The sequence below is a fragment of the Penaeus japonicus genome, unplaced genomic scaffold (assembly GCF_977035675.1).
Source record: "Penaeus japonicus unplaced genomic scaffold, GWHDUDI00000001_assembly GWHDUDI00000012, whole genome shotgun sequence".
NCBI classification, from domain to species: Eukaryota; Metazoa; Arthropoda; class Malacostraca; order Decapoda; family Penaeidae; genus Penaeus; species Penaeus japonicus.
Window position 1 is genome coordinate 12119868 of NW_028234414.1, and position 5000 is coordinate 12124867.

Genomic DNA, 5000 nt, shown 5'->3' on the forward strand with positions numbered 1-5000 from the left:
GTGCTCGAACGAATCATATGTAATTAAATCGTAATTAGTATCCCAGCAAGAGACTCGTTTTCAGATCATAACATGAGATAGTTCATTGTTCATAACCAACAAGAGCCCTGTAATCATCATCGGTTTTACAGTCTCCGAAAAAATACAATAGCTGCAGTTAACTGGCCTATTCTCGGTTTTCGCAGTTAATGTCAAAACTGAAGAATGTAAAATGTAAAATGACTTCGAAGACCCCATTCGCAGGACACTTGTTGATCTTCGGATATCTTTTATTTTGTAAATTTTAAAGTTCAGGGCAAGGTCAAAACACAGAGACGAAGAAGCCGTGATCCAGGTCACACGAGGGCGTTTTATGGGACCGGTTGATCTCATTTTTTTGTCTCTTTTAAATTCTCTTCCTCAATTTAACAGTCGATTCTGATTTGCCTGACTGGCGTTTCGCGGGCATAATGACGTCACACACGCAAAGGGTTCTTTTTTCTTTCTTTTTTTTTCTTCAGCTTCTATAGACATAAATTAATGGATTAAAGACGATGGTAAACACTTTTATATCTTATATTTATTAAAAAGAAGCATCGTGAGCCAGCCGGTGTTTATATGATTGTTAATCCCATTCTCTCTCTCTGTCTCTTTCTGTGTCCCAATAAACTTGTCAAAGTCTCTCTCTCTCTCTCTCTCTCTCTCTCTCTCTCTCTCTCTCTCTCTCTCTCTCTCTCTCTCTCTCTCTCTCTCAGTCTCCCCTTGCTCTTTCCCCATCTTCCTTCTCTCTCCCTCACACACGCTGCGCCATCACTACATCGACTCTCACATGTTCCGCAAACATGGAAGTAATCATGGTCCCTTCTCCCAGCGTCCTGCACGCCCATAAAGGTCGCGGCGATATGGACCCATGACCCAATTAGGTACCGGGCTGTGTGACAGCTTGTTGGCCATAGGCCTAGGCATGGGTGACGACGGCTTGCGAACTTCTATAGGCCTTACCGCTTGCGCATTGATAATGCTTGTAGGATTGATCGTTCTGCTTTTCTTATTCTTTCTAAGGTCTTTGCAACTTCATTTAGACTTTCGCTCATTCACTCCCCCCTTTCTCTCTCTCTCTCTCTCTCTCTCTCTCTCTCTCTCTCTCTCTCTCTCTCTCTCTCTTCCTGCATAGATGATCAGGCTTTCTTTATCTTTTCATTATCTTCTCTGAACGTTGCTCTCTTTCTTTCTTTCTCTCTCTCTCTCTCTTTCCGTCTGTCTGTCTCTCTCTCTCTCTCTTTCTTTCTTTCTCTCTCTCTCTCTCTTTCCGTCTGTCTGTCTCTCTCTCTCTCTCTCTCTCTCTCTCTCTCTCTCTCTCTCTCTCTCTCTCTCTCTCTCTCTCTCTCTCTCTCTCTCTCTCTCTCTCTCTCTCTCTCGCACTCTCATGGAAAAAAGGATATACCTATATTTATATGACGATGACTATAACGATAACGATGGTGTTAATATTAATGATAAGCATCGACAAAAACAGTAATGGTATTAAGGATAATGAAAACACAAATAAGGATAATACTGACAACAACAATAACGATAACAACGATAACAACAATAATAATAACAATAATCATAATAATAAGTCTAGTCAACAGCACCGATAATAAAATACGGATTCGGATATGGCCGCTGCCTTGTTTACCCTTAGGTAATTGTGTTGATACGGCATGACTTTGGCCTATTTCTCCTTGAAATTAGGTTAGCCGTCATGTTATGGGGTATAAATATGGTTTATATTTGCAGGAATGAGGTTAATACATCTGACTTGGTAACACTGACCCGTGCATAATCTATGACGTATGTCTATTTGCTTGCGATTTTTTTTTTTATGCACTCCTTGCGTTGAAAACTGCTTTGGATATCTATCCTCTTGGTAATTTACTGTTATTATCGTCTTGGTTACTATTGTTAGTATTATGAGTAAAGTTCTAATAGTTGCAATATACTGCCTCTAATCGAATCATCATATTTACTCTCAATTTCGCTATGGTATGTTTTATTATCCTTATCCTCATTATTGATATGATAATTTGTTTCATTACCATATGATTCTTTTGCATTATCCTGATCATTCTCAAAATAAAAATCAACAACCGTTACAAAAGCCATAAAAACCCATCTGCATAGAAACGGACACAAATCAGAAGACAGAAATGAGACGGAAAATACGGGAAACATACAGACAGTGAAAGAGGGAAACATTCCGAAAAAAGACAGACATAAAAGACACACCAAATGACAACCGATATGGCTTGTTCCAGGACGAGTGATTCGGCGGGAACGACTAAACTCTTGAGAAACGACAGAGCAACGACCCACCATGACTCGTTCGGTAGTTCCGCCGCCCCAATTTCGTCACGAACTTACAAAAGAATGGGCGGGGTGGGAGAGGGAGCAGAGGGGAAAGAAAAGGGAGGGAGGGGAGAGAGAAGAGGGTATAGAAGGGGAGAGTCGGGAGAGGGGGAAGAGAGAGGAAGAGGAAAAGGAGGAGGATGTGGGAAAGGCAGAAGAGAAGGAGGGGAAGAGGAGGAAGTGGGGGAAAGGAAAGATAATTGGGTGTTATGCAAGGCGCTGATTATAGCTCTCTTGCAAAGCCAATGTCATTTTGATCAGATGATCCATGACGTCAGCCCTTTCCCCTTTCTCTGTCTTGGCCGTTTCGCTGTGTCGTGACCAACTTATTAGTCCGTTTGTTGACGATTCTGATTTTTTGTGTCGTTTTGTCACCATGTTCATCGCCAGTTCCGAAATGATGTGGCAAGCATATCTTATCATTTTCCTTGTGTCTCAGGCTTTGTTCTACCCCCTCCCCACTTCTCTCTCTCTCTCTTTATATATATATACATATATATATATAATATATATATATATATATATATATATGTATGTATGTATATGTGTGTGTATATATATATGTGTATATATATGTATATATGTATATATATATATATATATATATATATATATATATATATATATATATATATATATATATATACATACATACACACACATATATATATCTATATCTCTCTCTATATATGTATATATATATATATATATTCATTTATATATGCATACACACATATGATGTGTATATGTACATATACGTATAAAGAAAACGTGTGTGGGAGAGCATTTGCAGACATAGTTAAAATCGTTTACGATTTTTTTTTTTCCCTTACATATCTTTACTCTTGTTATTTGCAGTCGATAATCCACGTGACAAGGCGTAAGACATGACCTAGATCTCCATCCTAAAGCTATTCTTAGTTTAGGAAATCGATCACATCTTATGAAAATATTAGCGAATTTACACCTTCTCCTCCTCTTTCTCCTTCCCTGTTGCGATTCCTCCTCCTCCTACATCTCTTTCTCCTATTCTCTTCTTATCCCCTCCTCCCCAACACCTCTCTTCCGTTACTACTCTTTTTCTCTGGTCCTCTTCCTTTTCATATTCTTCCTCCTGTTTCTCGTTCTTCGTGTCCTCCTACACCTTTTCCTCCTCTTCTCCCTACGCCTCCCCCTCTTCCTGTCCATCTTATTCCTGCTCCTATTCCTCCTCCTTTTGCATCTCGTCCTCAATCCTATTCCTATATCTCCTCCATATGCCTCAGGTCCCCAATCTTCTTCTTCCTCTTCTCCTTCTTTTTTTCTCCTCCTCCTCCTCCTCCTCTTTCTTGTAAGCCTCATCCTCCGCCAGGGTGATCGACGTGGCACGCACGCGACCAGTCACAAGTCCGAGAAGGGAAGGCGGAAGTGGGTCAATCTACAGGACTTGCGATAATACGTAATGCAAGTTCAAGGACGCGGGCACAAACGGCCAGCCCAGCTTGCCTAGGAAAGCATATGGGTCAAGTACGCAATCTGGTGTTACACGGGTCTCACGCAAGCCCTGGCAAGCACGCGATGTCTTGCTCTGTGCCTTGTATTTATTCGTCGCGTGTTGGGGCTATTGTTTTTCCTTGTATGTGCTGAGATTACGGGTATAGTGTGGGGATTATGAGGTAAGAATCTGGGGCAGGACAGTTCTCTTGCGGATAACAGGCAGGGAAATCGACGAGAATTAGGAGCGTCTTATCGCCGGCCTCCTTTGCGGGATATGTATCAATTGAGTCCGCAATTGATACATATCATTCGACGTATCTTGCTGGAGTCGTTCGCTGTCTCTTCTCTGTTCAGTGTCTCTAGATGATACATTCGAAGCTTGTTCTTGGCTTCTGGTTTGTTTATCAGCGCTTCTTTTCTGTTTAACGTCATTTAAGTATCAAGGGGTTATGTTACATTCGCCATCTGCTCTCGGATTTGTAGTATTAGCCATTGGGGAAACTTATGGCAACAGAATCAAGGTTTAAATATTAGGCGAAAGTTAGAAATGAAGTTTACAACCTAAAAATGATCTAATCATTCTCTATTACCAATCAATTGTAATTACACTGATGGGCGTAGCACAGACCCTAATCAATTAACTCATATTCATTAATTATATTAACCACTGTACACTGCCATACACTTTGAACCTTAAAATGTCCCTACTGAAAAGTTGGAATGTAGTTCACTTCAAATGTAAATGTGATGAAAAAAAAAACATACACACGCATCTCTCTCTTTCTCTTTCTCTCTCTCGCTGTCTCTTTCTCTCTCTCTCTCTCTCACACACACACACACATATACATGTGTGTGTGTGTATGTATCTATCTATCTATCTATCTATATATATATATATATATATATATATATATATACATATATACATATATATGTTTATATATAAGATCATCATCATCATCATCACGAGATAGTTTGGTAATCATATTAACCATATGTGGCATCCCCAACGACCCGTCCACTGTCATGCTGTCAACAGTTTCGCCGTAGCCTTGACGCGGGGAACCTATTAGAGGAAATCTCTGCTCAAGGGAACCCTGTATTTATATTCAAGTGCATGCACACACACGCATATAGAGATGTATGGAAACAAT